The sequence below is a fragment of the Seriola lalandi genome, unplaced genomic scaffold (genome assembly GCF_002814215.2).
Source record: "Seriola lalandi dorsalis isolate HSWRI2012SDOR001 ecotype SW California unplaced genomic scaffold, Sedor1 jcf7180002054577, whole genome shotgun sequence".
Taxonomy (NCBI): Eukaryota; Metazoa; Chordata; class Actinopteri; order Carangiformes; family Carangidae; genus Seriola; species Seriola lalandi.
Window position 1 is genome coordinate 1,356,844 of NW_019525130.1, and position 12,393 is coordinate 1,369,236.

The 12,393-nt window shown below is 39.8% G+C and overlaps 1 long non-coding RNA gene across 1 annotated transcript in view; it reads left to right on the top strand.

The window, feature by feature from the left end:
• The window catches only part of LOC147818479 (uncharacterized), a 46,830-nt gene extending 44,259 nt beyond the window's left edge, over positions 1-2,571 (top strand). Inside the window, exons 3-4 of the long non-coding RNA XR_015437929.1 lie at positions 1,398-1,435; positions 1,925-2,571. This is a non-coding gene — a long non-coding RNA (uncharacterized LOC147818479). The remainder of the gene's footprint in view (positions 1-1,397; positions 1,436-1,924) is intronic.
• Positions 2,572-12,393: the final 9,822 nt, after the last annotated feature.

The window sequence follows — 12,393 nt, forward strand, 5'->3', positions numbered from 1 at the left end:
GGGGGGTCAGGTGAGCCTGATAGTGGAGCAGCTTGGAATGGAGGGGGGCGGGGGGCGTCTGAGTTTCCAGACACTGCGGCAGGAGGCCAGACAGTCACCTGAACACACACACACTCACATGAAAGTGTGCCAATGACACTGCACACATGCAACCATGCAAGACACACATTTTATACAAGCCCCCCCACACACACACAGACACACACCCCTTAAAGTCTGCACTAACGCTAAATCAATTTTGTTTTTAATTCAATCAAGGGTATAAATCGTGTTGCCTCTTGTAATGTAATTATCCCTGTGCATCGAAAGCGCAAAAGTTTCTCTATTATTCTCAGGGCGACGGGATGAGAGATAAACTCCATTAACTTTTTCAGATTACAGTAAGTGCTGTGGGAGGTGGGGGTGTCAGTTGAAAGGACAGTGGAGCTGCGCTGAGTCTGGAGGATTTTCACGGTGGGCCTGTGGGCACAGAGCAGGAGTCTGGAAAGTGAGGCTGATGATTGAAAACCAAACAACAAAGCTCAAAGGGAGCAGATTGACGGCCTGGCAGGCCAGAGGTCTCAGCACAGCCAACTGGAATGCTCTCAGACCTGGTTTGTTGTGAGTGTGCGTGTGTGTGTGTATGTGTACGTGTATGTGTGTTTATATTGTCTAAAGGTCCACAGTATTTGAGGGTGTATCCCCCCTCGGTCCTCCTGGCCCCGCTCCCTCCCCGGGTCCCGTGTTATCTCCCATTCTCTTTCTGATCTGCGATTCACTTCGGAGGCGTTGCCAGGGAAACCTGGTATCTGGCTAGCAGCTTGATGGAGTTATTGAACTGTAACTGGCTGGGATAATTATGCTCTGTCTTGCAGGTTGGCTATCCAGTGGCTGGGACTTGACTGTGACCTATAGCTGGTCGAGTATTGTCGCCACCAGCAAAAGCTTTTAACCCGTTGGCCGCCAGACAGTTTGACTGTTGTAACTTAAGCAGAGATGTCCAATCACAGTTCACACTTTCAGCCACCGTGTGACTCTTCCTTTTATACGCCGACGCTGCATTAGTGCCACAGTCAATTGTGCTGTAAAGATTCAAATGAGTCGACTTCTGGTTAAACTTCCCACACAACACACACACACGAGCCTACACATACACACATGTTCAAGTAGCCTAGTCACACACTGGTTTGCTTTGTGTCCCTGCTGGAACTAGTTATGACCACAAATTCCTTGTGTGTCCACGAGTGAATCCACGCAGCTGTGGATTCCCTTGTGGACACACAAGGAAGTTGAATTTTCATAAATTCTGCAACATTTTGTTTCAAGTTTTCCTGAGGCAGTGAAAATGCTCAACCTTTCTCTGTTTTCTATTTTTCCACATTTATGCTAAATGGTTATCATTATCTCTTTTTGTCTAGGAGCCCTGGCAGTTGTCCGTGTTTCCCCGCGGTCAGAGGTAAGACTAATCACAACCTGCATTTGCAATACAGTAACAAAATCATTTTCAATGTGATCCATTTTGTTAGCAGACAAGAGAGGGAGATATTGTTTGGGTGTTTGACTGCCTTGTTTTGCTTGTGCACTTGCACCAGACGAGTGAGTCAGTAAAAGTGTCAGACTGCCGTAACAGACGGCCGGCGCAAGATAATTAGCCCGGAGTCATTTGGAAGCTGCTCAGCTCTGCCCAGGTGCCCACTGTGCACAGAAAGAGACCAGATGACCTTTTACTCAGCTCCGTCCCACTGCAGTCACTTAAAACAGTGATGGATGTTTCCCTTAACACCCTGCTCCCTACCAGCCCTCGTTCTCCTTTTCCCCTCGCCCTCCCTCCCTCCCTCTCATCTCACCATTTTCCCCTCCCTTCCTCTTCTCTGCACCGCTCCAACACCACTCTCTTATTTGTCCCCTCTCCTCCTCTCCTTGTTTTTCTACGATGCTTTTTCAGCGCGATGAGGAGGAAGGAAGAGGAAGGAGAAAGGTGGAGGGGGTGGGGGGTTGAAGTGAAGTGGAGGAGGCGTTTCCTGTCAGTGCAGAGCAGACTGAGGCTACCCCACCCCCACCCCCCACCACCCCCACGCACTCCCTCCCCGCAGCTCCTCATTAGTATGCAGTGGCTGTTGCTCAGGTGACATGGCCGCTGGATTCGGTCCCAACTGCAGGAACATCAGCAGCACAGCAGAGAGCAGGATAGCAGGTAAGGACAATGAGAACAGGAGGGAGGAGAACAGTAGAGAGATATGGAGACGGGTAGGGGGGGGGACGAGAGAGGCGAGGAACGGATGCAACACACACTTGCACACTTAACGCTGCTGTAATGCAAGCACACACACACACATGTTCAGGTTCAAGTCCAGCCTCCCTCCCAAAGCCGAACAGTTAAGGACAATATAAGTCTGTTGCATTTAATTACAATAACTACTACTACTAATTTTATCTGTGTTAATAAAATGTTCTGTATTTGTCTCCAAAATGCATTGACTTAATTTTCTCCCTGCGTTTTATGTCATAATAGAAAATGTAATAATTGTAGATGTTACAGTTTCTACTTTTCATTATGTAAATAGTGATTTCAATAAATGTCTCTGTTGAGTATGTTCTGTGTGTTTGGTTATTTCAAAATATAATGTTTTATTCCATGTAAGCAAACAATGAAGGAATCCTGCAGTTTCCCCTCAAAACATTTTCATTGTTTCCACTTGTGAGGTTTTCATTCCCCTTGATATGTAGGATATTGGTTTTGTTGCCAAAGGCAACAAAGAGAGAGGTGTATTAGACAAATGCTCATACTCTCTGTAAGTGTGTGTGTTTGTGTGTTGGAGGAAAAGAGAATACAAGTAGAGGGAAAGAAAGGGAGTCTATGTGTAGGTGTGTTTTTGTTTGCTGTGTTTGTGTGTGTGTGTTAGAACTAGAGGCAGACTGTGTTTGTGTGCGTATGTGTGTGTGTGTGTGTGTGTGTGTGTATGTGTTTGTGTGCTATGGGGGAGCAGTGCGGCCAGGCTGCAGATATCATCCATCTCCCTGTCACTGGCCCAGGGGCTGCTGGGAAAGTGGCAGACAGCTCCCCGGCTCTGACAACAGAGGCTGCATCCTAATTTTCCAACACAGGACGCCTGAAAAACCTGCGCTGCTCCTCCCTCGCCACCCAGTACGGAAAACCATTAACCCCGCGATCCGAGAACAAAGCACAGAGCTCAGTCCGGGCCACCACTGGCTGAGAGTCATATCAGCTCCCATCATCCACCAGCCACAACTCTGAGCAGCAACACTTTGCATGAACGGCACTTGATAAAACATTCATGACATCTCGCGGAGGAAACTGGACATATCGAGGAACTCCTCAAAATTAGATCATTTCTTAAGTCAGATCTAATTTAGAGGTCATATTCGGACTTGATGACATTGCAGTGATTACATTTGTGAAGAATCTTTTCTTTTCTTTTTTTTTTAAATAAAAGTCCTCCTTGCAATAGCTGCAGTAAGTGGATTACATGCTGTCTGCTTAGCCATGACTAATTGTGTTATAAAGCTGTTGTCAGACGTTCTACAGCTTTTGTTATATACACAGGCGCGTTTGATTTCCCATCACTCAGGTTGTTTTTTTTTCTGCCTCTGGTTCCAGGCATCACACAAATGTTGGATTTATCCTGGAGTAAATTAGCACTCAATAAATTGTTGTGTAGCTGTTACAAAGTTCATACACAGACTTTTACAGTTGTGCTATAAACCAGAAATCGTGAACATTTTTGCTGATTTAAGTTGTTGAGGTTTTATAGTTTGACTAAAGTAAGGAAATTAAAAAACTCAAAAGTCATCCTGTTCTCACATAGACATGAAATCTAAAATGCACAAATTTTCGAGTGTAATTAACATGAATTGTTGACAAGTTTTCATGAGGGTTTATTACAGTATAACACAATATATAATAGTGGATAAATATCTTAAATAAATCAATAAGGATACATGTGTGAATAAGTATTCCCAGTAGAGGTAATATAGTATATAATCAAATATATGTGAAATAGAAATATTCTCAATTTACAACAGTATATTTGGTCTTAAATTACATGGAAATTATTTTACATTTTTAACAAATTTTTTTATCAATGGATCTGCTGATTTTTCTCTCCAAAAATACTTTGGTTCATAAGGTATCGGAAAACAGTAAAAACATTATAATGATAATAATAATAATAACAACAATAATTATAATAATAACGATAATAAGCTTTACATGGTTGTCTGGTGTCAGTCACAGTTACCAAAGACCAAGGTCCTGTCATCAAATGCTTGGTTTCATCCAACCAACAGTCAAAAGGCCAAAGATTCATTTCATTAGACTACATTGTAAATAAATGATGACACTGCAGAAGGTGAAACCGGTCATTTTTGGCATTCTTTGAATGGAAAATGATTCATCAACGATCAAAATAATTGCCTGTCAATTTTAGGTTTATCAACAAAACAATTAATTGACTAACTGTAACAGAAATGCGTACAGACACACACCCTTTAAATTTAGTTGAATACATTTATGATGAATGAAGCTTTTCATATCAGTGTCAGCTCTTGAATCCTGCTCCCAAATACAGCTTTACAAACATTCGTTCATTGTGAGGAAGGTGATTGTTCGAAATAGTCAGACCAAAGAATCGGACAATATAATGAATCAAAAGATGAATTGATTTTCCTCTTACAAACAGCAATAGAGCTATTACGAACACAAAGGTCCATTTATGTTTTTTCCACGTTTGGTTGGCGATAAACGCAGGTAGTGATGAAGCTGTGTGGCTCGAGCTGTTTTAACATACAGAGGTAGCATCTTTTGAATAAAGCAGATTTGACCGTAACGATTTTCTGTTGTCATAAATAATGTTGATCTGCTTGAATCCAAGAGTCTAAATATAATGACAAGATGCATCACGATGGTGACAAACAATGTAACATTCGAAACAGTTGAACACTTTTCATTCCTGTCATTACAACAGAGGGCCTCGTTTTGTCCCAGATTAGGGCTGATGTGAGAACAACTGCTGTCAGGGCTTTAAAACCCATGAATGAATGATCAAAGCTGTGTGGACAAGGCCTGCTTTAGATCTTTGATCATTGTTATCGAATCAGTCCAACACACCAGTGGGATCAAACACTGTACGTGCACAGAAGAATTACACTCTTCAGTTTAATACGTCTACATTAAAGCAAAAGGAATAACAATCCGCTGAACAACACGAACACGTACGGCTGTTAATGCTGTGAATGTGTAAAGTGAATATGTGTAAGGATGAAGTGCAATCAGTGACTGAACTCCCACAAGACAATGTTATCATGTCGTCATTGTAGCACTTTATTTTATCTGCACCATTTAGAACTCATAAGCAGAATGTAACTCACAATAATGTATTTATGACATCTGAGCAAACTCCATCTGCTGATGAAGGCCACCAGATGCAGCTGAAAGCTCCAGGGGAAATCTAGTAAGTGTTGCTTTTTTGCCAAAACTGAACATTCATGATCATTGTGTTTTCATGAGCTCTGAACCCATTTATAAACAGTTTCAAACTTGCCTGTGGATGATTGTACACACGTGTTCACAGTTAATACGTTTTCATAATGCAATAGGATTTGTGTGAAATCATCATTCAGTAAATCTTTCCATTGTTTTTACTGGAAGCATTTGTGCAAAAGATTTAGACATGAATGCAGATCAAGGAACTGCTTCAATTTTTACACTAATTCACAAACAACATAAAATAAAAAAGAGAAGGAAGACAAAGAGAAAAGAAGAAGAAAAGGGAAAAAGTGGGGTATACCTGATCTACTAACCATCCACCTGCCCGCTCAGCACTACTGCTAATTCTTGAGCTCGTGTTCAATTTGTTTGTTGTTCAAGAAAAAGAAATAACTGGCGACCATATTTTAAAAAAAATTGATTCAAATTTATCATTCGAGATAAAACCTAATTCTCTCTATATGTAATGTTTCCGTTTATTCTTCCTCAGGTTTTTTTCCAGAAGGTTTTTTTTTAGCTGCTCTTTGCCCATAGGAGATGAAGTGTTGCTGAGAAGCAGTCAGTTTAGTGACAGCCCCTGATGTTCCCAGTGTAATCTCCTTAGGATCTGGCTCCAGTGGGATTTCCTCTATATTGGAGAAGTGGCTGAAAAGGCTTTTAATTTTGTGGCAAAATATAAAACTGTGGTTTGGAGCGGAACTGACCATAAATCAGGAGTGTCCATATACTTTATTATATTATCGTGTCTTATAGGCAATTAATTAATTTTTAATATATAAATGCTAAATAGGGGTTGAGGTAAAGTATTAAATTTAAAATGTGCTGTCTTTAGGAGGGTCCCTGGTCAAAAACAGTACTGTGAAATCCTTTACAGCAATGATACATCAGGGTTAAAAGGTAAATCAGAGCCTCCTGCAGTTGTTAAAAATACCATTCAGCAGCTTTCAAGTCGCCAGAAACGAGTTTCAGTCCTGCTCTTTGATTCTCTTCCTCCATTCTGGTGTCACCAACGAGAAAAGCACAAGATGACACAATTCACCTTTAAATAAACCAAACGAACTGCATGACCTCAGTCGGGGTTTTTTTTTTTTTTTGCTGACATGTAAAAATATCACACAAGCATACGACTCGCTGGGTTTGCCATTTGTGGTTTACATATCTATGTTTGGCTTGCTGTAAAACATGAACCCCATAACCAAGTGCACATGTGAAAAAGCTTATGTGGAGAAACGGATATCTACACACAGCAGCAATCACAGTGTCATTACGGTTTTCAAAGTGCATCAAAAATGAACACTTCCACTCGTTTGCCTTTTACTGAGAAGTAATTTCTTTAATTATTCCCGCATGACATGAACACAGTGTGACCATTTTGTTTGTGAGCTTTATTACACAAGAATAACTGTGGATGAGCTGGTGTTTTCATGCCAACATGTCAAAGAGACAAATAATCAAAACAATTATCAAGGTGGTTCATTCTGTGTGTTTTTGCCTTTTTGAGAAAATTATAAATATATATCTATAGTAAACAGCAGCTAATAAATGAACAGAAATCTAAAGCAAATACTAACAAGTCAGGACTAAAATACGACTGTTCCTTGATGAAATCCCTGTGCCTGTGATTCAGCCGCAGCCTGGAAACTCTGCGCTGAGCTCAAAGAGACGTCTCTGAAGCCTGGGAAGCCAACCCCTGCTCAGCACAAAGACCACTTTGATTTCTGATGAGTAAAATAAACATCATGCTTGTACATGTTATCAGAATCTGCTGACTACATCTCTGTTAAGTGGCCTCCGGGAATCTCACATTGCAAAAACAAAACAAAAAAAAACAAAAAAAAAAATACAAGCTTCTCAAATGTTGCAAATGAGGCTTGAAAACACATCATCTCAGCTGCCACTATGGCTGACAGTATGTGTGTGTTTGTTTACAGTCCACAAACTTAATGCGAGTGTGTGTGCGGTTTCAGCAGTAAACTTATCAGCACATGGATGTATGCATTTTGCAGTTTGTATGTTTTAATATTTATATGCAAAAGAAAATGATATGCATATATTGTTGAAATATAATTTGAATTATAACTACTGTTTTTTCATTTCATACCAAATGGTCCATAACACATGGAGCACATGCTAGCACCAGATAAACAAAGAGCTCCAGCTATTGACATATTCCAAAGGAAAACAAATCATTGCTGCAGATCACAAGCACTAGTGGTGAGAAGGTAAAACATGCTTCAGAAAAACTATATAAAAGCTAGATGTAAAGCTGATTTAGCCATACATGCTAGCAGTCCTGCGAATTCATTCATGGTCCACAGAGTTTGGATCCTAATGACTTTAGTGATCCCCTGATTTTTCCACCATGCGGTTTGACACATGTTGTTTCTAATTAAATGTCTCAACAGCCATTGAGTGGATTATCATGAGATGCTGTACACTCACTCCTGTCCCTCCAGGATAATCTGTAGCCTAACATTTATAAATCTAGCACCATCATCAAAACTACAGTTTGTCCAATACTTGGTTTATGACTAAACACCTTCAAAGCTAATGACATTCCCATCAGCCTCAGCTGTACTTTTTTAGTGCTGAATAGCTTATGTTGACATGCTAATATGCTAAAGCAGATACAGTCATACCTGCTTGGCATCAGCATTTTAGCATTCTCAGTGTGAGCATGTTAGCATGCTGATGTTAGCACAGCACCATAAACTGAATTTTAGTCTTAATTCTTAATAGCCAGACATGTTTACAGAGTCTTATGGAGGCTTTGCTTTGTTTCAGTATATTCTCAAAAAAAAAAATGTTTTGGTTCAGTAACCTCATTCTTAGATCGTGAGTCAAATGGCAACAGAAAATAAAATAGGCTACATGTTATTTTGTTATGTTATAATTAAACTCACATACCCATTCTTGTTCCATCAGTACTAACATAATGTACTGGTTGACCAATATCTTCTGTTTGGGCTTCTTCCAGATCTCAGCAGCCATTTTCTCCAAAATCTTGAATCAAAGCAGTTTCAACTTTCTTTCAAAATAGAGACCATCACACCCTTAATGAAATGAAGTCTTCTGTTGTTCACTCATACCAGTCTGTCCCACTCATTCTAATACAAACAGCCCAGGGTACTCACAGGGTTCTCATCACGTCCCCTGTCACAGCTATTGCTGGAGCATATTTATTTATTCCCAAAAAAGTATCTCATGACTTTATTGTGAACCTGCTCACATCCTTGGTGGGCTTTAAATCCCCACACCCAAGCAGCATAGGCCGACACAGGGCAGACTGTTACATGTGTATCAGTGAATTAAGATTTACCTATGACTCTGTTAGTTTTTACTTACACATTATACACATTATATTTGTTTTCTTTGTGTTTATACATATATAGTCGTCCCTTCTTACACCATTCTCTGTAGTGGCAGAAAAAGACTTAACATCAATATGAAATGATGAAATTTGCTCAAATGTTTTACAATAAATAACAATAAACTGCCTATAGGCCTCCACACACACACACATACACACACATGCAGTAGGCTATATAAATATATATATTTATAGACAGTCTTACACACCAATGATGGCAGCCATGGCTCACCACACAGCCAGACGAGCGTGTACCTCCTCGTGTTCTGCCATGCACAGTGAGCAGTGCATTGCAGGAGGAGAAAACCTGAATATACAGATGTCTCCGTCCCTCACAGGCTCATCGGTGCCTGCACACGAGACAGCAAACATACAGCACTGCCGCCGCCGCAGCCGCACAGGCCTGTCAGACAGACATCCGTCAGTGCAGAGGATACAGCCTTCTCACAGTGATGTAAATGACTGGAGAGGACAGACTGCTAGAACAGAGAAGACAGAGCTGCTGTGTGTTACAGAGCCAGTGTATCATCTGTGAGGAGATAGTTCAAGTCCAAGCGTACAGATGGAAATATTATAGGTTGGGAAAGTGACTGACAGCTCCTCATATAATAACTAAACACATGTATACACCTCTGAAAATACATTCTGAACAAGACAGTTGACCACATTCAGTGTCCAGATATTACTCAGCTTTATCTGATAACAAATATCACAGTAACAATGAGTCAGTAGTATTTTATCTGTGGTCCAACCTCCTCAGGTCTGGTGCTCCAGCAGACCACACTGTCTGATGATTGGATGAGAGGCCTGCAATCTCCCTTATAACCAGAGAGTGCTCTGGTGCCATCTTGTGGTAGATTTGAGGACATCAACAGTAAATCCCACATTTTCTATCATCTACATCATGACAGTCTAACCACCATTACACACCATTAGTAGAGACTCATTCTGCAGTTTTCCACAGAATTTACTGTGTAATCCCAAATTACCAAGAATGAGAAAACATTCATCTTTTTTTTTTTTCTTGAAGGTAAAATTCTTTTTACAAATCACAAAACATATCATTCTCCTGTTTAAAATAGTAGGTGGACAATTAGGTATATACACTTACTAATTTTCTCAGTGAGAGTTGGATGAGAATATCAATAACACTCTCATTTGTGTCTGTTAAATATGAAGCAACAGCCACTTGCGACAGTTGTATCATCGAAGTCTCGGGAAGAAGCCAAATAATCAAAACGACAAACTGTTTTGTTTTCATGACAGAAGATAGAGAACTGTGGCACAGAAATTGTAAGTTCATCTAACATTTAAAAGAAAGTTTCCGAGGGGTGAAATAATTATTTTTATATATTATGTTTTAAGAATGTCCTTTTTCATTACTTTGACCTATCAGCAGTCTTTATTGGAACTATTTATAAGGTAGAAAGCAGTTCTAATGATCACTGTATAACTTGTCATTGCAGGAAAAATACAGGTGTCACTAACAACATTAACGATGTCAATGTGACAGATTTACTGATGCTGAGTCTGGACAGAGATGCTGCTGTTGAATGGTGATTGTAAGCCACGCCCTCACACAGGTGTTTTCATTCATCCTAATTAGACCTCTGCTCCTGTAGTAGTGACTTGACATCACCAAATTGTATGTATTAATAATATAACAATAAATGTGATCAAATGATCAACTTTATTTATGCAGCAGCTTCAAAAAACAAAGTTAGCAGGTGCTTTACACTGATTATCAAGTTTGAAACATTTAAGGATTATAATTAAATAAAATCAGGCAAAGAAAAGTGTCAACAAATGACACAGAGTAAAATACAGAACAATAAAAGAACAGGTAAGACACAGTAGAAGTGATGAACTAAAACTTATTAAGATGATACAGTTATAAACAAACAGATAGTAACTAACACACCCACAAAGTCCTGAGAACAGTGATACAAGAAGTAAGCCCACTCAGATCAAAGAACAAAGCTCCCTGGGACTGAGCTATAATTATAAATGACTTTATTTGATTGTTAATACTGATGCATCAATATGGAAGTTGCTGTTACTGTTGCAGCTGGTGGAGAGGGAGAACTAACTAGGCACAGTGTAAGTGAAAACACATGTGGGGGTTTTTAAATGTAATTGTCTGATGCTGTGCTGCATTGTTTGCACTAAAACTTTCTGTGTGGCTACAAAACACTGGAGGTTTTTGTGTTTCTCTGTGATATGTTAGTCAGTGAAAAATGTCAGCCCTGCTCCTCCTTCCATAGTATCAGCTAACACTGCAGTGCTGACAGATTGTCTGTTTTCTCTCATAAAAATCAAGTTACATTATCACACAGTAAACAATTTTTTTTGTTATTGTGAAGCTCCTGTTGATTTTTTGTGACTGCCATACAGAAAATATGCAACACTGTGTTAAATGTAGGAGTGTTTAGAAGAAGCACAAGCTCTTACCCAGCAGGTGACACTAATGTACCTTTTTGTATCTTGACAGACTGCAGGGTTTTTAGGGGTTTTTTTTGTCACTGCAGCCGAGTTTAGTAAGTTGTTTTATGCAAATACCCCCTGAAGAGCCCATGCTCAGCCTGATGCGGAGTGTATACTCTCATGATGATGTATCCCATTAACTTGGTGGTTCATCACTTCCAAGAGCAGCCGGCACCAGGATTCACTGGGAATCAGTATGTAATCAACACAGCCCCATTGAACAAAGAGAGAATGATGTGTGCACCATCACTTCACTGATTACTGAGTATTTACCAAAAGGAAAAAGACAAAGAGCTTTGTAAAGCAACAACTTCAATATGTACTGTAGGTATAAGAACCGACTACATCACCTGCACAACATTTTTTTAACCACTATTGGCCGCTCTGGAGACGACAGTGTCGTGTGAAATATCTCAAAGACTATTGGATTTATTGCGACCTTTGCCACCTTATGTCATAGTTGCTTAAGGATTGATTTGAAAGACTGATGATCCCCTAGCATTTTCTCTTGTGTTAAAGTTTTCACATTTCTTCACAGGTATTGTTTGGATTGACACAACAGATTTATCCAGTAATTCATGATAAGTCCCACTGACTTTGGTGATGCCCTGTAAGTGCCACCATGAGGTTGACATCAGTGATTTGAAGTGAAATGTCTCAACAACTATCAGCTAGACTGGCCTGGATTGGTAACTGGCACAAACACTCGTGCCCTCCTCAAGATGAACTGTAACAACTTTGGTGATCCCTGAACTTTTTATCTGGTGCCATCCGATGAAAGTTTCGGTTTATGACTAAATACTCACAAAACTGATGTAAGATGAGATTTATTTTTGTAAGGATTTATTTTCAAGATCAATGGTTTATATAATCGTATTAGTGGTTTAAAGTCACTATCAAGTTTATAGTTAATGCTAAGAGTAGGCTAACTAGCATTACTCCAATGACACCCCAAATAACTTCAGCTGTACTTTGTGACAGAGAAAATGCTAGCATGCTAACATGCTAAACTAGTGTAACCTTAGTTATTGTACACATTTGGATTATTTTAATT